General features: G+C 52.7%; 57 non-coding genes across 57 annotated transcripts; 16 read left to right on the top strand and 41 right to left on the bottom strand.

Annotated features, from left to right (window-relative positions):
• Window positions 1-128: 128 nt before the first annotated feature.
• On the bottom strand, window positions 129-200 carry trnae-uuc (transfer RNA glutamic acid (anticodon UUC)). Its single transcript has one exon. It is a non-coding gene; the product is annotated as a tRNA-Glu (tRNA).
• Window positions 201-313: 113 nt separating this feature from the next.
• Window positions 314-403, top strand: trnay-gua (transfer RNA tyrosine (anticodon GUA)). Its single transcript is given in 2 exon segments — window positions 314-350; window positions 368-403. It is a non-coding gene; the product is annotated as a tRNA-Tyr (tRNA).
• Window positions 404-693: 290 nt separating this feature from the next.
• trnat-agu (transfer RNA threonine (anticodon AGU)) lies at window positions 694-767 on the bottom strand. The gene has a single exon. It is a non-coding gene; the product is annotated as a tRNA-Thr (tRNA).
• An 81-nt stretch (window positions 768-848) lies between these two features.
• On the bottom strand, window positions 849-922 carry trnan-guu (transfer RNA asparagine (anticodon GUU)). The gene has a single exon. It is a non-coding gene; the product is annotated as a tRNA-Asn (tRNA).
• A 339-nt stretch (window positions 923-1261) lies between these two features.
• trnaw-cca (transfer RNA tryptophan (anticodon CCA)) lies at window positions 1262-1333 on the bottom strand. The gene has a single exon. It is a non-coding gene; the product is annotated as a tRNA-Trp (tRNA).
• A 536-nt stretch (window positions 1334-1869) lies between these two features.
• trnak-uuu (transfer RNA lysine (anticodon UUU)) lies at window positions 1870-1942 on the top strand. Its single transcript has one exon. It is a non-coding gene; the product is annotated as a tRNA-Lys (tRNA).
• Window positions 1943-2152: 210 nt separating this feature from the next.
• On the bottom strand, window positions 2153-2224 carry trnae-uuc (transfer RNA glutamic acid (anticodon UUC)). The gene has a single exon. It is a non-coding gene; the product is annotated as a tRNA-Glu (tRNA).
• A 113-nt stretch (window positions 2225-2337) lies between these two features.
• Window positions 2338-2427, top strand: trnay-gua (transfer RNA tyrosine (anticodon GUA)). Its single transcript is given in 2 exon segments — window positions 2338-2374; window positions 2392-2427. It is a non-coding gene; the product is annotated as a tRNA-Tyr (tRNA).
• Window positions 2428-2523: 96 nt separating this feature from the next.
• On the bottom strand, window positions 2524-2595 carry trnae-cuc (transfer RNA glutamic acid (anticodon CUC)). Its single transcript has one exon. It is a non-coding gene; the product is annotated as a tRNA-Glu (tRNA).
• Window positions 2596-2717: 122 nt separating this feature from the next.
• Window positions 2718-2791, bottom strand: trnat-agu (transfer RNA threonine (anticodon AGU)). Its single transcript has one exon. It is a non-coding gene; the product is annotated as a tRNA-Thr (tRNA).
• Window positions 2792-3285: 494 nt separating this feature from the next.
• On the bottom strand, window positions 3286-3357 carry trnaw-cca (transfer RNA tryptophan (anticodon CCA)). The gene has a single exon. It is a non-coding gene; the product is annotated as a tRNA-Trp (tRNA).
• Window positions 3358-3893: 536 nt separating this feature from the next.
• Window positions 3894-3966, top strand: trnak-uuu (transfer RNA lysine (anticodon UUU)). The gene has a single exon. It is a non-coding gene; the product is annotated as a tRNA-Lys (tRNA).
• Window positions 3967-4176: 210 nt separating this feature from the next.
• Window positions 4177-4248, bottom strand: trnae-uuc (transfer RNA glutamic acid (anticodon UUC)). The gene has a single exon. It is a non-coding gene; the product is annotated as a tRNA-Glu (tRNA).
• Window positions 4249-4361: 113 nt separating this feature from the next.
• trnay-gua (transfer RNA tyrosine (anticodon GUA)) lies at window positions 4362-4451 on the top strand. The gene is given in 2 exon segments: window positions 4362-4398; window positions 4416-4451. It is a non-coding gene; the product is annotated as a tRNA-Tyr (tRNA).
• Window positions 4452-4547: 96 nt separating this feature from the next.
• On the bottom strand, window positions 4548-4619 carry trnae-cuc (transfer RNA glutamic acid (anticodon CUC)). The gene has a single exon. It is a non-coding gene; the product is annotated as a tRNA-Glu (tRNA).
• A 122-nt stretch (window positions 4620-4741) lies between these two features.
• trnat-agu (transfer RNA threonine (anticodon AGU)) lies at window positions 4742-4815 on the bottom strand. Its single transcript has one exon. It is a non-coding gene; the product is annotated as a tRNA-Thr (tRNA).
• An 81-nt stretch (window positions 4816-4896) lies between these two features.
• Window positions 4897-4970, bottom strand: trnan-guu (transfer RNA asparagine (anticodon GUU)). The gene has a single exon. It is a non-coding gene; the product is annotated as a tRNA-Asn (tRNA).
• Window positions 4971-5309: 339 nt separating this feature from the next.
• On the bottom strand, window positions 5310-5381 carry trnaw-cca (transfer RNA tryptophan (anticodon CCA)). The gene has a single exon. It is a non-coding gene; the product is annotated as a tRNA-Trp (tRNA).
• A 536-nt stretch (window positions 5382-5917) lies between these two features.
• Window positions 5918-5990, top strand: trnak-uuu (transfer RNA lysine (anticodon UUU)). Its single transcript has one exon. It is a non-coding gene; the product is annotated as a tRNA-Lys (tRNA).
• Window positions 5991-6200: 210 nt separating this feature from the next.
• trnae-uuc (transfer RNA glutamic acid (anticodon UUC)) lies at window positions 6201-6272 on the bottom strand. The gene has a single exon. It is a non-coding gene; the product is annotated as a tRNA-Glu (tRNA).
• Window positions 6273-6385: 113 nt separating this feature from the next.
• trnay-gua (transfer RNA tyrosine (anticodon GUA)) lies at window positions 6386-6475 on the top strand. Its single transcript is given in 2 exon segments — window positions 6386-6422; window positions 6440-6475. It is a non-coding gene; the product is annotated as a tRNA-Tyr (tRNA).
• A 96-nt stretch (window positions 6476-6571) lies between these two features.
• On the bottom strand, window positions 6572-6643 carry trnae-cuc (transfer RNA glutamic acid (anticodon CUC)). Its single transcript has one exon. It is a non-coding gene; the product is annotated as a tRNA-Glu (tRNA).
• A 122-nt stretch (window positions 6644-6765) lies between these two features.
• Window positions 6766-6839, bottom strand: trnat-agu (transfer RNA threonine (anticodon AGU)). The gene has a single exon. It is a non-coding gene; the product is annotated as a tRNA-Thr (tRNA).
• An 81-nt stretch (window positions 6840-6920) lies between these two features.
• On the bottom strand, window positions 6921-6994 carry trnan-guu (transfer RNA asparagine (anticodon GUU)). Its single transcript has one exon. It is a non-coding gene; the product is annotated as a tRNA-Asn (tRNA).
• Window positions 6995-7333: 339 nt separating this feature from the next.
• On the bottom strand, window positions 7334-7405 carry trnaw-cca (transfer RNA tryptophan (anticodon CCA)). The gene has a single exon. It is a non-coding gene; the product is annotated as a tRNA-Trp (tRNA).
• Window positions 7406-8094: 689 nt separating this feature from the next.
• trnae-uuc (transfer RNA glutamic acid (anticodon UUC)) lies at window positions 8095-8166 on the bottom strand. The gene has a single exon. It is a non-coding gene; the product is annotated as a tRNA-Glu (tRNA).
• Window positions 8167-8279: 113 nt separating this feature from the next.
• trnay-gua (transfer RNA tyrosine (anticodon GUA)) lies at window positions 8280-8369 on the top strand. The gene is given in 2 exon segments: window positions 8280-8316; window positions 8334-8369. It is a non-coding gene; the product is annotated as a tRNA-Tyr (tRNA).
• Window positions 8370-8465: 96 nt separating this feature from the next.
• Window positions 8466-8537, bottom strand: trnae-cuc (transfer RNA glutamic acid (anticodon CUC)). The gene has a single exon. It is a non-coding gene; the product is annotated as a tRNA-Glu (tRNA).
• A 122-nt stretch (window positions 8538-8659) lies between these two features.
• trnat-agu (transfer RNA threonine (anticodon AGU)) lies at window positions 8660-8733 on the bottom strand. Its single transcript has one exon. It is a non-coding gene; the product is annotated as a tRNA-Thr (tRNA).
• Window positions 8734-8814: 81 nt separating this feature from the next.
• Window positions 8815-8888, bottom strand: trnan-guu (transfer RNA asparagine (anticodon GUU)). The gene has a single exon. It is a non-coding gene; the product is annotated as a tRNA-Asn (tRNA).
• Window positions 8889-9227: 339 nt separating this feature from the next.
• Window positions 9228-9299, bottom strand: trnaw-cca (transfer RNA tryptophan (anticodon CCA)). Its single transcript has one exon. It is a non-coding gene; the product is annotated as a tRNA-Trp (tRNA).
• Window positions 9300-9835: 536 nt separating this feature from the next.
• On the top strand, window positions 9836-9908 carry trnak-uuu (transfer RNA lysine (anticodon UUU)). The gene has a single exon. It is a non-coding gene; the product is annotated as a tRNA-Lys (tRNA).
• A 210-nt stretch (window positions 9909-10118) lies between these two features.
• On the bottom strand, window positions 10119-10190 carry trnae-uuc (transfer RNA glutamic acid (anticodon UUC)). The gene has a single exon. It is a non-coding gene; the product is annotated as a tRNA-Glu (tRNA).
• A 113-nt stretch (window positions 10191-10303) lies between these two features.
• Window positions 10304-10393, top strand: trnay-gua (transfer RNA tyrosine (anticodon GUA)). The gene is given in 2 exon segments: window positions 10304-10340; window positions 10358-10393. It is a non-coding gene; the product is annotated as a tRNA-Tyr (tRNA).
• A 96-nt stretch (window positions 10394-10489) lies between these two features.
• trnae-cuc (transfer RNA glutamic acid (anticodon CUC)) lies at window positions 10490-10561 on the bottom strand. Its single transcript has one exon. It is a non-coding gene; the product is annotated as a tRNA-Glu (tRNA).
• A 122-nt stretch (window positions 10562-10683) lies between these two features.
• Window positions 10684-10757, bottom strand: trnat-agu (transfer RNA threonine (anticodon AGU)). Its single transcript has one exon. It is a non-coding gene; the product is annotated as a tRNA-Thr (tRNA).
• An 81-nt stretch (window positions 10758-10838) lies between these two features.
• Window positions 10839-10912, bottom strand: trnan-guu (transfer RNA asparagine (anticodon GUU)). The gene has a single exon. It is a non-coding gene; the product is annotated as a tRNA-Asn (tRNA).
• Window positions 10913-11251: 339 nt separating this feature from the next.
• On the bottom strand, window positions 11252-11323 carry trnaw-cca (transfer RNA tryptophan (anticodon CCA)). The gene has a single exon. It is a non-coding gene; the product is annotated as a tRNA-Trp (tRNA).
• Window positions 11324-11859: 536 nt separating this feature from the next.
• trnak-uuu (transfer RNA lysine (anticodon UUU)) lies at window positions 11860-11932 on the top strand. The gene has a single exon. It is a non-coding gene; the product is annotated as a tRNA-Lys (tRNA).
• Window positions 11933-12142: 210 nt separating this feature from the next.
• trnae-uuc (transfer RNA glutamic acid (anticodon UUC)) lies at window positions 12143-12214 on the bottom strand. The gene has a single exon. It is a non-coding gene; the product is annotated as a tRNA-Glu (tRNA).
• Window positions 12215-12327: 113 nt separating this feature from the next.
• On the top strand, window positions 12328-12417 carry trnay-gua (transfer RNA tyrosine (anticodon GUA)). The gene is given in 2 exon segments: window positions 12328-12364; window positions 12382-12417. It is a non-coding gene; the product is annotated as a tRNA-Tyr (tRNA).
• A 96-nt stretch (window positions 12418-12513) lies between these two features.
• trnae-cuc (transfer RNA glutamic acid (anticodon CUC)) lies at window positions 12514-12585 on the bottom strand. The gene has a single exon. It is a non-coding gene; the product is annotated as a tRNA-Glu (tRNA).
• Window positions 12586-12707: 122 nt separating this feature from the next.
• Window positions 12708-12781, bottom strand: trnat-agu (transfer RNA threonine (anticodon AGU)). Its single transcript has one exon. It is a non-coding gene; the product is annotated as a tRNA-Thr (tRNA).
• Window positions 12782-12862: 81 nt separating this feature from the next.
• trnan-guu (transfer RNA asparagine (anticodon GUU)) lies at window positions 12863-12936 on the bottom strand. Its single transcript has one exon. It is a non-coding gene; the product is annotated as a tRNA-Asn (tRNA).
• Window positions 12937-13275: 339 nt separating this feature from the next.
• Window positions 13276-13347, bottom strand: trnaw-cca (transfer RNA tryptophan (anticodon CCA)). Its single transcript has one exon. It is a non-coding gene; the product is annotated as a tRNA-Trp (tRNA).
• A 536-nt stretch (window positions 13348-13883) lies between these two features.
• trnak-uuu (transfer RNA lysine (anticodon UUU)) lies at window positions 13884-13956 on the top strand. The gene has a single exon. It is a non-coding gene; the product is annotated as a tRNA-Lys (tRNA).
• Window positions 13957-14351: 395 nt separating this feature from the next.
• On the top strand, window positions 14352-14441 carry trnay-gua (transfer RNA tyrosine (anticodon GUA)). Its single transcript is given in 2 exon segments — window positions 14352-14388; window positions 14406-14441. It is a non-coding gene; the product is annotated as a tRNA-Tyr (tRNA).
• A 96-nt stretch (window positions 14442-14537) lies between these two features.
• trnae-cuc (transfer RNA glutamic acid (anticodon CUC)) lies at window positions 14538-14609 on the bottom strand. Its single transcript has one exon. It is a non-coding gene; the product is annotated as a tRNA-Glu (tRNA).
• A 122-nt stretch (window positions 14610-14731) lies between these two features.
• On the bottom strand, window positions 14732-14805 carry trnat-agu (transfer RNA threonine (anticodon AGU)). Its single transcript has one exon. It is a non-coding gene; the product is annotated as a tRNA-Thr (tRNA).
• An 81-nt stretch (window positions 14806-14886) lies between these two features.
• On the bottom strand, window positions 14887-14960 carry trnan-guu (transfer RNA asparagine (anticodon GUU)). The gene has a single exon. It is a non-coding gene; the product is annotated as a tRNA-Asn (tRNA).
• A 339-nt stretch (window positions 14961-15299) lies between these two features.
• Window positions 15300-15371, bottom strand: trnaw-cca (transfer RNA tryptophan (anticodon CCA)). Its single transcript has one exon. It is a non-coding gene; the product is annotated as a tRNA-Trp (tRNA).
• Window positions 15372-15907: 536 nt separating this feature from the next.
• Window positions 15908-15980, top strand: trnak-uuu (transfer RNA lysine (anticodon UUU)). The gene has a single exon. It is a non-coding gene; the product is annotated as a tRNA-Lys (tRNA).
• Window positions 15981-16188: 208 nt separating this feature from the next.
• Window positions 16189-16260, bottom strand: trnae-uuc (transfer RNA glutamic acid (anticodon UUC)). The gene has a single exon. It is a non-coding gene; the product is annotated as a tRNA-Glu (tRNA).
• Window positions 16261-16373: 113 nt separating this feature from the next.
• Window positions 16374-16463, top strand: trnay-gua (transfer RNA tyrosine (anticodon GUA)). Its single transcript is given in 2 exon segments — window positions 16374-16410; window positions 16428-16463. It is a non-coding gene; the product is annotated as a tRNA-Tyr (tRNA).
• A 96-nt stretch (window positions 16464-16559) lies between these two features.
• Window positions 16560-16631, bottom strand: trnae-cuc (transfer RNA glutamic acid (anticodon CUC)). Its single transcript has one exon. It is a non-coding gene; the product is annotated as a tRNA-Glu (tRNA).
• Window positions 16632-16753: 122 nt separating this feature from the next.
• trnat-agu (transfer RNA threonine (anticodon AGU)) lies at window positions 16754-16827 on the bottom strand. The gene has a single exon. It is a non-coding gene; the product is annotated as a tRNA-Thr (tRNA).
• An 81-nt stretch (window positions 16828-16908) lies between these two features.
• On the bottom strand, window positions 16909-16982 carry trnan-guu (transfer RNA asparagine (anticodon GUU)). Its single transcript has one exon. It is a non-coding gene; the product is annotated as a tRNA-Asn (tRNA).
• Window positions 16983-16991: the final 9 nt, after the last annotated feature.

Here is a 16991-nt window from a genome sequence, read left to right as displayed (position 1 = left end):
GGTCCAGCTTTCGAGTCCCTGCGTGAGCTGTGTGTTCAAACTACACAGCGTGACTTGGTGGCACGCCTTACTTTGAGACAAAGGACGCAAAAAGCCAGCTGTCACCAAGCTTTCGGCTGAACCTAAAGTTCCCTGACCGGGAATCGAACCCGGGCCTCGGCGGTGAAAGCGCCGAATCCTAGCCACTAGACCACCAGGGAGAGGCTTGAAAGACCGATGCGTCAGCAAAGGCTTTCTTCTTTCGTATCTCAACTGGAGAGAGAATGGGGGATCGCATGCCTTCCTCGCCAGAAAAAACCCCTCTCTCGTTCACCCTTCGATAGCTCAGTTGGTAGAGCGGAGGACTGTAGGTCAAACGCGGTTAGAAATCCTTAGGTCGCTGGTTCAAATCCGGCTCGAAGGAGGGATGTTTTGGGGTCAAATATTGCCTATCCGACAGCAAGGCTACTCTACCGGCAGGGAAACCCGCCCCCATTTTAAAAGAGGTCTCAAAACAGGTTTCCCTGACCGGGAATCGAACCCGGGCCGCGGCGGTGAGAGCGCCGAATCCTAGCCACTAGGCCACCAGGGAGAGCTCTGCTTCCTCGGGCTCACTCTGCTCGCTCACTGTCAAAGATGAGGGCCAAGTTGCAAGGCTAAGCTTTCAAATGAACCTACCACCAGGGAGCGCTTGGCTTCCTCTTGCGCCAGAAAAGGCACCGCTGAGATTTGAACTCAGGATCTCCTGTTTACTAGACAGGCGCTTTGACCAACTAAGCCACGGCGCCTTGCTTGGCGCTCCACGACGGGCTCAGGCTGCTGTTTTCTCTTCGGGTAGGTGCTTTAAGGTTTTCAAACAAGAAAACACTCGTCCCTGGGTGGGCTCGAACCACCATCCTTTCGGTTAACAGCCGAACGCGCTAACCAATTGCGCCACAGAGACCCTGTCTCCACGGGACCAGGACTCGAAAAAATGGAAGGAAACGCTGGGAGACGTGGGCCAAAACTCCCCATGATGAAGAGGAGGAGGAGCGGCCATACTAATAACTCTTCCTGTGATCTGTCAACGGGAGTTTGGGAAGCAAAGACAACGACTCTGGTGGGACTCCAACCCACAACCTTTGAATGGCTTTTCTTTGCCCTGCCTAGAAGTGGTGGCATGACTCACTTTGAGGGAAAGCAATCAGAGCTTGATTTTGCCAGTTCTGTAAAAGAGTGAGCTCTCACTGCGTCCGCAAGAAAGACGTCCTTTTCCCGATGGAGGGCCACACATAATCTCCGCTGACCCCGACGTGATTTGAACACGCAACCTTCTGATCTGGAGTCAGACGCGCTACCGTTGCGCCACGAGGCCCACGTGCATGCAAGGAGGCAACATTCTGACGTGGACTCTGATGTGCAAACGCTGTGCCGCAAAGTGCGCTCAGAGTACCAACTATGGCGTGAACGCCATCAGGATTGACGTTCCAATGGACGTCGCCAAGCTTCTCCTGGGATTCAACGAGATTAGTGCCTGTGCAACACTAGCTGAACGATTCCACAGAACAAGTCCCCAAAAACCCAATTCTAATTGCAACCTGACTGAGATCACGCAGACTCAGTCTCGTGACCCCTGCAGCTGTTCATTGAAACCAATCTCATAACAAGTTCAAAATCTAACTCCTTCATACGATCCATATTGTCCTTACTTGAACAAATCCATTGTCAAAGGTATTTGGACGGGTGCGTGTTCACTAATGCTGACGACTGGCGAAGTATTTCCATTCTTCAACGAGCAAACCCCGCTACACTTGCCAGGGATTCGCCATACGATCCTTAAGGGTTCGTGTGGGCGAGGAGATTTACATGCGCAAGTTCCACGAAACACCCTGTGTTTTCCGTCCTTCCAGAGCCCGGATAGCTCAGTCGGCAGAGCATCAGACTTTTAATCTGAGGGTCCAGGGTTCAAGTCCCTGTTCGGGCGGCGTGCGTTCAAACCCTGTCGGAGCGGTCCACCTTTGACTCTCTCTCATGTACCTCACTTTGAGGAAGCTTTTAATCTTGAGGGTCCAGCTTTCGAGTCCCTGCGTGAGCTGTGTGTTCAAACTACACAGCGTGACTTGGTGGCACGCCTTACTTTGAGACAAAGGACGCAAAAAGCCAGCTGTCACCAAGCTTTCGGCTGAACCTAAAGTTCCCTGACCGGGAATCGAACCCGGGCCGCGGCGGTGAAAGCGCCGAATCCTAGCCACTAGACCACCAGGGAGAGGCTCGAAAGACCGTTGCGTCAGCAAAGGCTTTATTCTTTCGTATCTCAACTGGAGAGAGAATGGGGGATCGCATGCCTTCCTCGCCAGAAAAAACCCCTCTCTCGTTCACCCTTCGATAGCTCAGTTGGTAGAGCGGAGGACTGTAGGTCAAACGCGGTTAGAAATCCTTAGGTCGCTGGTTCAAATCCGGCTCGAAGGAGGGATGTTTTGGGGTCAAATATTGCCTATCCGACAGCAAGGCTACTCTACCGGCAGGGAAACCCGCCCCCATTTTAAAAGAGGTCTCAAAACAGGTTTCCCTGACCGGGAATCGAACCCGGGCCGCGGCGGTGAGAGCGCCGAATCCTAGCCACTAGACCACCAGGGAGAGCTCTGCTTCCTCGGGCTCACTCTGCTCGCTCACTGTCAAAGATGAGGGCCAAGTTGCAAGGCTAAGCTTTCAAATGAACCTACCACCAGGGAGCGCTTGGCTTCCTCTTGCGCCAGAAACGGCACCGCTGAGATTTGAACTCAGGATCTCCTGTTTACTAGACAGGCGCTTTGACCAACTAAGCCACGGCGCCTTGCTTGGCGCTCCACGACGGGCTCAGGCTGCTGTTTTCTCTTCGGGTAGGTGCTTTAAGGTTTTCAAACAAGAAAACACTCGTCCCTGGGTGGGCTCGAACCATCATCCTTTCGGTTAACAGCCGAACGCGCTAACCAATTGCGCCACAGAGACCCTGTCTCCACGGGACCAGGACTCGAAAAAATGGAAGGAAACGCTGGGAGACGTGGGCCAAAACTCCCCATGATGAAGAGGAGGAGGAGCGGCCATACTAATAACTCTTCCTGTGATCTGTCAACGGGAGTTTGGGAAGCAAAGACAACGACTCTGGTGGGACTCCAACCCACAACCTTTGAATGGCTTTTCTTTGCCCTGCCTAGAAGTGGTGGCATGACTCACTTTGAGGGAAAGCAATCAGAGCTTGATTTTGCCAGTTCTGTAAAAGAGTGAGCTCTCACTGCGTCCGCAAGAAAGACGTCCTTTTCCCGATGGAGGGCCACACATAATCTCCGCTGACCCCGACGTGATTTGAACACGCAACCTTCTGATCTGGAGTCAGACGCGCTACCGTTGCGCCACGAGGCCCACGTGCATGCAAGGAGGCAACATTCTGACGTGGACTCTGATGTGCAAACGCTGTGCCGCAAAGTGCGCTCAGAGTACCAACTATGGCGTGAACGCCATCAGGATTGACGTTCCAATGGACGTCGCCAAGCTTCTCCTGGGATTCAACGAGATTAGTGCCTGTGCAACACTACCTGAACGATTCCACAGAACAAGTCCCCAAAAACCCAATTCTAATTGCAACCTGACTGAGATCACGCAGACTCAGTCTCGTGACCCCTGCAGCTGTTCATTGAAACCAATCTCATAACAAGTTCAAAATCTAACTCCTTCATACGATCCATATTGTCCTTACTTGAACAAATCCATTGTCAAAGGTATTTGGACGGGTGCGTGTTCACTAATGCTGACGACCGGCGAAGTATTTCCATTCTTCAACGAGCCAACCCTGCTACACTTGCCAAGGATTCGCCATACGATCCTTAAGGGTTCGTGTGGGCGAGGAGATTTACATGCGCAAGTTCCACGAAACACCCTGTGTTTTCGGTCCTTCCAGAGCCCGGATAGCTCAGTCGGCAGAGCATCAGACTTTTAATCTGAGGGTCCAGGGTTCAAGTCCCTGTTCGGGCGGCGTGCGTTCAAACCCTGTCGGAGCGGTCCACCTTTAACTCTCTCTCATGTACCTCACTTTGAGGAAGCTTTTAATCTTGAGGGTCCAGCTTTCGAGTCCCTGCGTGAGCTGTGTGTTCAAACTACACAGCGTGACTTGGTGGCACGCCTTACTTTGAGACAAAGGACGCAAAAAGCCAGCTGTCACCAAGCTTTCGGCTGAACCTAAAGTTCCCTGACCGGGAATCGAACCCGGGCCGCGGCGGTGAAAGCGCCGAATCCTAGCCACTAGACCACCAGGGAGAGGCTCGAAAGACCGTTGCGTCAGCAAAGGCTTTCTTCTTTCGTATCTCAACTGGAGAGAGAATGGGGGATCGCATGCCTTCCTCGCCAGAAAAAACCCCTCTCTCGTTCACCCTTCGATAGCTCAGTTGGTAGAGCGGAGGACTGTAGGTCAAACGCGGTTAGAAATCCTTAGGTCGCTGGTTCAAATCCGGCTCGAAGGAGGGATGTTTTGGGGTCAAATATTGCCTATCCGACAGCAAGGCTACTCTACCGGCAGGGAAACCCGCCCCCATTTTAAAAGAGGTCTCAAAACAGGTTTCCCTGACCGGGAATCGAACCCGGGCCGCGGCGGTGAGAGCGCCGAATCCTAGCCACTAGACCACCAGGGAGAGCTCTGCTTCCTCGGGCTCACTCTGCTCGCTCACTGTCAAAGATGAGGGCCAAGTTGCAAGGCTAAGCTTTCAAATGAACCTACCACCAGGGAGCGCTTGGCTTCCTCTTGCGCCAGAAAAGGCACCGCTGAGATTTGAACTCAGGATCTCCTGTTTACTAGACAGGCGCTTTGACCAACTAAGCCACGGCGCCTTGCTTGGCGCTCCACGACGGGCTCAGGCTGCTGTTTTCTCTTCGGGTAGGTGCTTTAAGGTTTTCAAACAAGAAAACACTCGTCCCTGGGTGGGCTCGAACCACCATCCTTTCGGTTAACAGCCGAACGCGCTAACCAATTGCGCCACAGAGACCCTGTCTCCACGGGACCAGGACTCGAAAAAATGGAAGGAAACGCTGGGAGACGTGGGCCAAAACTCCCCATGATGAAGAGGAGGAGGAGCGGCCATACTAATAACTCTTCCTGTGATCTGTCAACGGGAGTTTGGGAAGCAAAGACAACGACTCTGGTGGGACTCCAACCCACAACCTTTGAATGGCTTTTCTTTGCCCTGCCTAGAAGTGGTGGCATGACTCACTTTGAGGGAAAGCAATCAGAGCTTGATTTTGCCAGTTCTGTAAAAGAGTGAGCTCTCACTGCGTCCGCAAGAAAGACGTCCTTTTCCCGATGGAGGGCCACACATAATCTCCGCTGACCCCGACGTGATTTGAACACGCAACCTTCTGACCTGGAGTCAGACGCGCTACCGTTGCGCCACGAGGCCCACGTGCATGCAAGGAGGCAACATTCTGACGTGGACTCTGATGTGCAAACGCTGTGCCGCAAAGTGCGCTCAGAGTACCAACTATGGCGTGAACGCCATCAGGATTGACGTTCCAATGGACGTCGCCAAGCTTCTCCTGGGATTCAACGAGATTAGTGCCTGTGCAACACTAGCTGAACGATTCCACAGAACAAGTCCCCAAAAACCCAATTCTAATTGCAACCTGACTGAGATCACGCAGACTCAGTCTCGTGACCCCTGCAGCTGTTCATTGAAACCAATCTCATAACAAGTTCAAAATCTAACTCCTTCATACGATCCATATTGTCCTTACTTGAACAAATCCATTGTCAAAGGTATTTGGACGGGTGCGTGTTCACTAATGCTGACGACTGGCGAAGTATTTCCATTCTTCAACGAGCAAACCCCGCTACACTTGCCAGGGATTCGCCATACGATCCTTAAGGGTTCGTGTGGGCGAGGAGATTTACATGCGCAAGTTCCACGAAACACCCTGTGTTTTCCGTCCTTCCAGAGCCCGGATAGCTCAGTCGGCAGAGCATCAGACTTTTAATCTGAGGGTCCAGGGTTCAAGTCCCTGTTCGGGCGGCGTGCGTTCAAACCCTGTCGGAGCGGTCCACCTTTGACTCTCTCTCATGTACCTCACTTTGAGGAAGCTTTTAATCTTGAGGGTCCAGCTTTCGAGTCCCTGCGTGAGCTGTGTGTTCAAACTACACAGCGTGACTTGGTGGCACGCCTTACTTTGAGACAAAGGACGCAAAAAGCCAGCTGTCACCAAGCTTTCGGCTGAACCTAAAGTTCCCTGACCGGGAATCGAACCCGGGCCGCGGCGGTGAAAGCGCCGAATCCTAGCCACTAGACCACCAGGGAGAGGCTCGAAAGACCGTTGCGTCAGCAAAGGCTTTCTTCTTTCGTATCTCAACTGGAGAGAGAATGGGGGATCGCATGCCTTCCTCGCCAGAAAAAAACCCTCTCTCGTTCACCCTTCGATAGCTCAGTTGGTAGAGCGGAGGACTGTAGGTCAAACGCGGTTAGAAATCCTTAGGTCGCTGGTTCAAATCCGGCTCGAAGGAGGGATGTTTTGGGGTCAAATATTGCCTATCCGACAGCAAGGCTACTCTACCGGCAGGGAAACCCGCCCCCATTTTAAAAGAGGTCTCAAAACAGGTTTCCCTGACCGGGAATCGAACCCGGGCCGCGGCGGTGAGAGCGCCGAATCCTAGCCACTAGACCACCAGGGAGAGCTCTGCTTCCTCGGGCTCACTCTGCTCGCTCACTGTCAAAGATGAGGGCCAAGTTGCAAGGCTAAGCTTTCAAATGAACCTACCACCAGGGAGCGCTTGGCTTCCTCTTGCGCCAGAAAAGGCACCGCTGAGATTTGAACTCAGGATCTCCTGTTTACTAGACAGGCGCTTTGACCAACTAAGCCACGGCGCCTTGCTTGGCGCTCCACGACGGGCTCAGGCTGCTGTTTTCTCTTCGGGTAGGTGCTTTAAGGTTTTCAAACAAGAAAACACTCGTCCCTGGGTGGGCTCGAACCACCATCCTTTCGGTTAACAGCCGAACGCGCTAACCAATTGCGCCACAGAGACCCTGTCTCCACGGGACCAGGACTCGAAAAAATGGAAGGAAACGCTGGGAGACGTGGGCCAAAACTCCCCATGATGAAGAGGAGGAGGAGCGGCCATACTAATAACTCTTCCTGTGATCTGTCAACGGGAGTTTGGGAAGCAAAGACAACGACTCTGGTGGGACTCCAACCCACAACCTTTGAATGGCTTTTCTTTGCCCTGCCTAGAAGTGGTGGCATGACTCACTTTGAGGGAAAGCAATCAGAGCTTGATTTTGCCAGTTCTGTAAAAGAGTGAGCTCTCACTGCGTCCGCAAGAAAGACGTCCTTTTCCCGATGGAGGGCCACACATAATCTCCGCTGACCCCGACGTGATTTGAACACGCAACCTTCTGATCTGGAGTCAGACGCGCTACCGTTGCGCCACGAGGCCCACGTGCATGCAAGGAGGCAACATTCTGACGTGGACTCTGATGTGCAAACGCTGTGCCGCAAAGTGCGCTCAGAGTACCAACTATGGCGTGAACGCCATCAGGATTGACGTTCCAATGGACGTCGCCAAGCTTCTCCTGGGATTCAACGAGATTAGTGCCTGTGCAACACTAGCTGAACGATTCCACAGAACAAGTCCCCAAAAACCCAATTCTAATTGCAACCTGACTGAGATCACGCAGACTCAGTCTCGTGACCCCTGCAGCTGTTCATTGAAACCAATCTCATAACAAGTTCAAAATCTAACTCCTTCATACGATCCATATTGTCCTTACTTGAACAAATCCATTGTCAAAGGTATTTGGACGGGTGCGTGTTCACTAATGCTGACGACTGGCGAAGTATTTCCATTCTTCAACGAGCAAACCCCGCTACACTTGCCAGGGATTCGCCATACGATCCTTAAGGGTTCGTGTGGGCGAGGAGATTTACATGCGCAAGACTCTCTCTCCCTTTGACTCTCTCTCATGTACCTCACTTTGAGGAAGCTTTTAATCTTGAGGGTCCAGCTTTCGAGTCCCTGCGTGAGCTGTGTGTTCAAACTACACAGCGTGACTTGGTGGCACGCCTTACTTTGAGACAAAGGACGCAAAAAGCCAGCTGTCACCAAGCTTTCGGCTGAACCTAAAGTTCCCTGACCGGGAATCGAACCCGGGCCGCGGCGGTGAAAGCGCCGAATCCTAGCCACTAGACCACCAGGGAGAGGCTTGAAAGACCGTTGCGTCAGCAAAGGCTTTCTTCTTTCGTATCTCAACTGGAGAGAGAATGGGGGATCGCATGCCTTCCTCGCCAGAAAAAACCCCTCTCTCGTTCACCCTTCGATAGCTCAGTTGGTAGAGCGGAGGACTGTAGGTCAAACGCGGTTAGAAATCCTTAGGTCGCTGGTTCAAATCCGGCTCGAAGGAGGGATGTTTTGGGGTCAAATATTGCCTATCCGACAGCAAGGCTACTCTACCGGCAGGGAAACCCGCCCCCATTTTAAAAGAGGTCTCAAAACAGGTTTCCCTGACCGGGAATCGAACCCGGGCCGCGGCGGTGAGAGCGCCGAATCCTAGCCACTAGACCACCAGGGAGAGCTCTGCTTCCTCGGGCTCACTCTGCTCGCTCACTGTCAAAGATGAGGGCCAAGTTGCAAGGCTAAGCTTTCAAATGAACCTACCACCAGGGAGCGCTTGGCTTCCTCTTGCGCCAGAAAAGGCACCGCTGAGATTTGAACTCAGGATCTCCTGTTTACTAGACAGGCGCTTTGACCAACTAAGCCACGGCGCCTTGCTTGGCGCTCCACGACGGGCTCAGGCTGCTGTTTTCTCTTCGGGTAGGTGCTTTAAGGTTTTCAAACAAGAAAACACTCGTCCCTGGGTGGGCTCGAACCACCATCCTTTCGGTTAACAGCCGAACGCGCTAACCAATTGCGCCACAGAGACCCTGTCTCCACGGGACCAGGACTCGAAAAAATGGAAGGAAACGCTGGGAGACGTGGGCCAAAACTCCCCATGATGAAGAGGAGGAGGAGCGGCCATACTAATAACTCTTCCTGTGATCTGTCAACGGGAGTTTGGGAAGCAAAGACAACGACTCTGGTGGGACTCCAACCCACAACCTTTGAATGGCTTTTCTTTGCCCTGCCTAGAAGTGGTGGCATGACTCACTTTGAGGGAAAGCAATCAGAGCTTGATTTTGCCAGTTCTGTAAAAGAGTGAGCTCTCACTGCGTCCGCAAGAAAGACGTCCTTTTCCCGATGGAGGGCCACACATAATCTCCGCTGACCCCGACGTGATTTGAACACGCAACCTTCTGATCTGGAGTCAGACGCGCTACCGTTGCGCCACGAGGCCCACGTGCATGCAAGGAGGCAACATTCTGACGTGGACTCTGATGTGCAAACGCTGTGCCGCAAAGTGCGCTCAGAGTACCAACTATGGCGTGAACGCCATCAGGATTGACGTTCCAATGGACGTCGCCAAGCTTCTCCTGGGATTCAACGAGATTAGTGCCTGTGCAACACTAGCTGAACGATTCCACAGAACAAGTCCCCAAAAACCCAATTCTAATTGCAACCAGACTGAGATCACGCAGACTCAGTCTCGTGACCCCTGCAGCTGTTCATTGAAACCAATCTCATAACAAGTTCAAAATCTAACTCCTTCATACGATCCATATTGTCCTTACTTGAACAAATCCATTGTCAAAGGTATTTGGACGGGTGCGTGTTCACTAATGCTGACGACTGGCGAAGTATTTCCATTCTTCAACGAGCAAACCCTGCTACACTTGCCAAGGATTCGCCATACGATCCTTAAGGGTTCGTGTGGGCGAGGAGATTTACATGCGCAAGTTCCACGAAACACCCTGTGTTTTCCGTCCTTCCAGAGCCCGGATAGCTCAGTCGGCAGAGCATCAGACTTTTAATCTGAGGGTCCAGGGTTCAAGTCCCTGTTCGGGCGGCGTGCGTTCAAACCCTGTCGGAGCGGTCCACCTTTGACTCTCTCTCATGTACCTCACTTTGAGGAAGCTTTTAATCTTGAGGGTCCAGCTTTCGAGTCCCTGCGTGAGCTGTGTGTTCAAACTACACAGCGTGACTTGGTGGCACGCCTTACTTTGAGACAAAGGACGCAAAAAGCCAGCTGTCACCAAGCTTTCGGCTGAACCTAAAGTTCCCTGACCGGGAATCGAACCCGGGCCGCGGCGGTGAAAGCGCCGAATCCTAGCCACTAGACCACCAGGGAGAGGCTTGAAAGACCGTTGCGTCAGCAAAGGCTTTCTTCTTTCGTATCTCAACTGGAGAGAGAATGGGGGATCGCATGCCTTCCTCGCCAGAAAAAACCCCTCTTTCGTTCACCCTTCGATAGCTCAGTTGGTAGAGCGGAGGACTGTAGGTCAAACGCGGTTAGAAATCCTTAGGTCGCTGGTTCAAATCCGGCTCGAAGGAGGGATGTTTTGGGGTCAAATATTGCCTATCCGACAGCAAGGCTACTCTACCGGCAGGGAAACCCGCCCCCATTTTAAAAGAGGTCTCAAAACAGGTTTCCCTGACCGGGAATCGAACCCGGGCCGCGGCGGTGAGAGCGCCGAATCCTAGCCACTAGACCACCAGGGAGAGCTCTGCTTCCTCGGGCTCACTCTGCTCGCTCACTGTCAAAGATGAGGGCCAAGTTGCAAGGCTAAGCTTTCAAATGAACCTACCACCAGGGAGCGCTTGGCTTCCTCTTGCGCCAGAAAAGGCACCGCTGAGATTTGAACTCAGGATCTCCTGTTTACTAGACAGGCGCTTTGACCAACTAAGCCACGGCGCCTTGCTTGGCGCTCCACGACGGGCTCAGGCTGCTGTTTTCTCTTCGGGTAGGTGCTTTAAGGTTTTCAAACAAGAAAACACTCGTCCCTGGGTGGGCTCGAACCACCATCCTTTCGGTTAACAGCCGAACGCGCTAACCAATTGCGCCACAGAGACCCTGTCTCCACGGGACCAGGACTCGAAAAAATGGAAGGAAACGCTGGGAGACGTGGGCCAAAACTCCCCATGATGAAGAGGAGGAGGAGCGGCCATACTAATAACTCTTCCTGTGATCTGTCAACGGGAGTTTGGGAAGCAAAGACAACGACTCTGGTGGGACTCCAACCCACAACCTTTGAATGGCTTTTCTTTGCCCTGCCTAGAAGTGGTGGCATGACTCACTTTGAGGGAAAGCAATCAGAGCTTGATTTTGCCAGTTCTGTAAAAGAGTGAGCTCTCACTGCGTCCGCAAGAAAGACGTCCTTTTCCCGATGGAGGGCCACACATAATCTCCGCTGACCCCGACGTGATTTGAACACGCAACCTTCTGATCTGGAGTCAGACGCGCTACCGTTGCGCCACGAGGCCCACGTGCATGCAAGGAGGCAACATTCTGACGTGGACTCTGATGTGCAAACGCTGTGCCGCAAAGTGCGCTCAGAGTACCAACTATGGCGTGAACGCCATCAGGATTGACGTTCCAATGGACGTCGCCAAGCTTCTCCTGGGATTCAACGAGATTAGTGCCTGTGCAACACTAGCTGAACGATTCCACAGAACAAGTCCCCAAAAACCCAATTCTAATTGCAACCTGACTGAGATCACGCAGACTCAGTCTCGTGACCCCTGCAGCTGTTCATTGAAACCAATCTCATAACAAGTTCAAAATCTAACTCCTTCATACGATCCATATTGTCCTTACTTGAACAAATCCATTGTCAAAGGTATTTGGACGGGTGCGTGTTCACTAATGCTGACGACCGGCGAAGTATTTCCATTCTTCAACGAGCAAACCCTGCTACACTTGCCAAGGATTCGCCATACGATCCTTAAGGGTTCGTGTGGGCGAGGAGATTTACATGCGCAAGTTCCACGAAACACCCTGTGTTTTCCGTCCTTCCAGAGCCCGGATAGCTCAGTCGGCAGAGCATCAGACTTTTAATCTGAGGGTCCAGGGTTCAAGTCCCTGTTCGGGCGGCGTGCGTTCAAACCCTGTCGGAGCGGTCCACCTTTGACTCTCTCTCATGTACCTCACTTTGAGGAAGCTTTTAATCTTGAGGGTCCAGCTTTCGAGTCCCTGCGTGAGCTGTGTGTTCAAACTACACAGCGTGACTTGGTGGCACGCCTTACTTTGAGACAAAGGACGCAAAAAGCCAGCTGTCACCAAGCTTTCGGCTGAACCTAAAGTTCCCTGACCGGGAATCGAACCCGGGCCGCGGCGGTGAAAGCGCCGAATCCTAGCCACTAGACCACCAGGGAGAGGCTCGAAAGACCGTTGCGTCAGCAAAGCCTTTCTTCTTTCGTATCTCAACTGGAGAGAGAATGGGGGATCGCATGCCTTCCTCGCCAGAAAAAACCCCTCTCTCGTTCACCCTTCGATAGCTCAGTTGGTAGAGCGGAGGACTGTAGGTCAAACGCGGTTAGAAATCCTTAGGTCGCTGGTTCAAATCCGGCTCGAAGGAGGGATGTTTTGGGGTCAAATATTGCCTATCCGACAGCAAGGCTACTCTACCGGCAGGGAAACCCGCCCCCATTTTAAAAGAGGTCTCAAAACAGGTTTCCCTGACCGGGAATCGAACCCGGGCCGCGGCGGTGAGAGCGCCGAATCCTAGCCACTAGACCACCAGGGAGAGCTCTGCTTCCTCGGGCTCACTCTGCTCGCTCACTGTCAAAGATGAGGGCCAAGTTGCAAGGCTAAGCTTTCAAATGAACCTACCACCAGGGAGCGCTTGGCTTCCTCTTGCGCCAGAAAAGGCACCGCTGAGATTTGAACTCAGGATCTCCTGTTTACTAGACAGGCGCTTTGACCAACTAAGCCACGGCGCCTTGCTTGGCGCTCCACGACGGGCTCAGGCTGCTGTTTTCTCTTCGGGTAGGTGCTTTAAGGTTTTCAAACAAAAAAACACTCGTCCCTGGGTGGGCTCGAACCACCATCCTTTCGGTTAACAGCCGAACGCGCTAACCAATTGCGCCACAGAGACCCTGTCTCCACGGGACCAGGACTCGAAAAAATGGAAGGAAACGCTGGGAGACGTGGGCCAAAACTCCCCATGATGAAGAGGAGGAGGAGCGGCCATACTAATAACTCTTCCTGTGATCTGTCAACGGGAGTTTGGGAAGCAAAGACAACGACTCTGGTGGGACTCCAACCCACAACCTTTGAATGGCTTTTCTTTGCCCTGCCTAGAAGTGGTGGCATGACTCACTTTGAGGGAAAGCAATCAGAGCTTGATTTTGCCAGTTCTGTAAAAGAGTGAGCTCTCACTGCGTCCGCAAGAAAGACGTCCTTTTCCCGATGGAGGGCCACACATAATCTCCGCTGACCCCGACGTGATTTGAACACGCAACCTTCTGATCTGGAGTCAGACGCGCTACCGTTGCGCCACGAGGCCCACGTGCATGCAAGGAGGCAACATTCTGACGTGGACTCTGATGTGCAAACGCTGTGCCGCAAAGTGCGCTCAGAGTACCAACTATGGCGTGAACGCCATCAGGATTGACGTTCCAATGGACGTCGCCAAGCTTCTCCTGGGATTCAACGAGATTAGTGCCTGTGCAACACTACCTGAACGATTCCACAGAACAAGTCCCCAAAAACCCAATTCTAATTGCAACCTGACTGAGATCACGCAGACTCAGTCTCGTGACCCCTGCAGCTGTTCATTGAAACCAATCTCATAACAAGTTCAAAATCTAACTCCTTCATACGATCCATATTGTCCTTACTTGAACAAATCCATTGTCAAAGGTATTTGGACGGGTGCGTGTTCACTAATGCTGACGACCGGCGAAGTATTTCCATTCTTCAACGAGCAAACCCTGCTACACTTGCCAAGGATTCGCCATACGATCCTTAAGGGTTCGTGTGGGCGAGGAGATTTACATGCGCAAGTTCCACGAAACACCCTGTGTTTTCGGTCCTTCCAGAGCCCGGATAGCTCAGTCGGCAGAGCATCAGACTTTTAATCTGAGGGTCCAGGGTTCAAGTCCCTGTTCGGGCGGCGTGCGTTCAAACCCTGTCGGAGCGGTCCACCTTTGACTCTCTCTCATGTACCTCACTTTGAGGAAGCTTTTAATCTTGAGGGTCCAGCTTTCGAGTCCCTGCGTGAGCTGTGTGTTCAAACTACACAGCGTGACTTGGTGGCACGCCTTACTTTGAGACAAAGGACGCAAAAAGCCAGCTGTCACCAAGCTTTCGGCTAAACCTAAAGTTCCCTGACCGGGAATCGAACCCGGGCCGCGGCGGTGAAAGCTCCGAATCCTAGCCACTAGACCACCAGGGAGAGGCTTGACAGACCGTTGCGTCAGCAAAGGCTTTCTTCTTTCGTATCTCAACTGGAGAGAGAATGGGGGATCGCATGCCTTCCTCGCCAGAAAAAACCCCTCTCTCGTTCACCCTTCGATAGCTCAGTTGGTAGAGCGGAGGACTGTAGGTCAAACGCGGTTAGAAATCCTTAGGTCGCTGGTTCAAATCCGGCTCGAAGGAGGGATGTTTTGGGGTCAAATATTGCCTATCCGACAGCAAGGCTACTCTACCGGCAGGGAAACCCGCCCCCATTTTAAAAGAGGTCTCAAAACAGGTTTCCCTGACCGGGAATCGAACCCGGGCCGCGGCGGTGAGAGCGCCGAATCCTAGCCACTAGACCACCAGGGAGAGCTCTGCTTCCTCGGGCTCACTCTGCTCGCTCACTGTCAAAGATGAGGGCCAAGTTGCAAGGCTAAGCTTTCAAATGAACCTACCACCAGGGAGCGCTTGGCTTCCTCTTGCGCCAGAAAAGGCACCGCTGAGATTTGAACTCAGGATCTCCTGTTTACTAGACAGGCGCTTTGACCAACTAAGCCACGGCGCCTTACTTGGCGCTCCACGACGGGCTCAGGCTGCTGTTTTCTCTTCGGGTAGGTGCTTTAAGGTTTTCAAACAAGAAAACACTCGTCCCTGGGTGGGCTCGAACCACCATCCTTTCGGTTAACAGCCGAACGCGCTAACCAATTGCGCCACAGAGACCCTGTCTCCAGGGGACCAGGACTCGAAAAAATGGAAGGAAACGCTGGGAGACGTGGGCCAAAACTCCCCATGATGAAGAGGAGGAGGAGCGGCCATACTAATAACTCTTCCTGTGATCTGTCAACGGGAGTTTGGGAAGCAAAGACAACGACTCTGGTGGGACTCCAACCCACAACCTTTGAATGGCTTTTCTTTGCCCTGCCTAGAAGTGGTGGCATGACTCACTTTGAGGGAAAGCAATCAGAGCTTGATTTTGCCAGTTCTGTAAAAGAGTGAGCTCTCACTGCGTCCGCAAGAAAGACGTCCTTTTCCCGATGGAGGGCCACACATAATCTCCGCTGACCCCGACGTGATTTGAACACGCAACCTTCTGATCTGGAGTCAGACGCGCTAACGTTGCGCCACGAGGCCCACGTGCATGCAAGGAGGCAACATTCTGACGTGGACTCTGATGTGCAAACGCTGTGCCGCAAAGTGCGCTCAGAGTACCAACTATGGCGTGAACGCCATCAGGATTGACGTTCCAATGGACGTCGCCAAGCTTCTCCTGGGATTCAACGAGATTAGTGCCTGTGCAACACTACCTGAACGATTCCACAGAACAAGTCCCCAAAAACCCAATTCTAATTGCAACCTGACTGAGATCACGCAGACTCAGTCTCGTGACCCCTGCAGCTGTTCATTGAAACCAATATCATAACAAGTTCAAAATCTAACTCCTTCATACGATCCATATTGTCCTTACTTGAACAAATCCATTGTCAAAGGTATTTGGACGGGTGCGTGTTCACTAATGCTGACGACTGGCGAAGTATTTCCATTCTTCAACGAGCAAACCCCGCTACACTTGCCAGGGATTCGCCATACGATCCTTAAGGGTTCGTGTGGGCGAGGAGATTTACATGCGCAAGTTCCACGAAACACCCTGTGTTTTCCGTCCTTCCAGAGCCCGGATAGCTCAGTCGGCAGAGCATCAGACTTTTAATCTGAGGGTCCAGGGTTCAAGTCCCTGTTCGGGCGGCGTGCGTTCAAACCCTGTCGGAGCGGTCCACCTTTGACTCTCTCACTTTGAGGAAGCAATGGAAGCTTTTAATCTTGAGGGTCCAGCTTTCGAGTCCCTGCGTGAGCTGTGTGTTCAAACTACACAGCGTGACTTGGTGGCACGCCTTACTTTGAGACAAAGGACGCAAAAAGCCAGCTGTCACCAAGCTTTCGGCTGAACCTAAAGTTCCCTGACCGGGAATCGAACCCGGGCCGCGGCGGTGAAAGCGCCGAATCCTAGCCACTAGACCACCAGGGAGAGGCTTGAAAGACCGTTGCGTCAGCAAAGGCTTTCTTCTTTCGTATCTCAACTGGAGAGAGAATGGGGGATCGCATGCCTTCCTCGCCAGAAAAAACCCCTCTCTCGTTCACCCTTCGATAGCTCAGTTGGTAGAGCGGAGGACTGTAGGTCAAACGCGGTTAGAAATCCTTAGGTCGCTGGTTCAAATCCGGCTCGAAGGAGGGATGTTTTGGGGTCAAATATTGCCTATCCGACAGCAAGGCTACTCTACCGGCAGGGAAACCCGCCCCCATTTTAAAAGAGGTCTCAAAACAGGTTTCCCTGACCGGGAATCGAACCCGGGCCGCGGCGGTGAGAGCGCCGAATCCTAGCCACTAGACCACCAGGGAGAGCTCTGCTTCCTCGGGCTCACTCTGCTCGCTCACTGTCAAAGATGAGGGCCAAGTTGCAAGGCTAAGCTTTCAAATGAACCTACCACCAGGGAGCGCTTGGCTTCCTCTTGCGCCAGAAAAGGCACCGCTGAGATTTGAACTCAGGATCTCCTGTTTACTAGACAGGCGCTTTGACCAACTAAGCCACGGCGCCTTACTTGGCGCTCCACGACGGGCTCAGGCTGCTGTTTTCTCTTCGGGTAGGTGCTTTAAGGTTTTCAAACAAGAAAACACTCGTCCCTGGGTGGGCTCGAACCACCATCCTTTCGGTTAACAGCCGAACGCGCTAACCAATTGCGCCACAGAGACCCTGTCTCC

This window comes from Osmerus mordax, chromosome 25 (genome assembly GCF_038355195.1).
Source record: "Osmerus mordax isolate fOsmMor3 chromosome 25, fOsmMor3.pri, whole genome shotgun sequence".
NCBI lineage: Eukaryota > Metazoa > Chordata > Actinopteri > Osmeriformes > Osmeridae > Osmerus > Osmerus mordax.
Note: the sequence above shows the minus strand (reverse complement) of the source record. Positions and strands in the feature narration are given on the sequence as shown.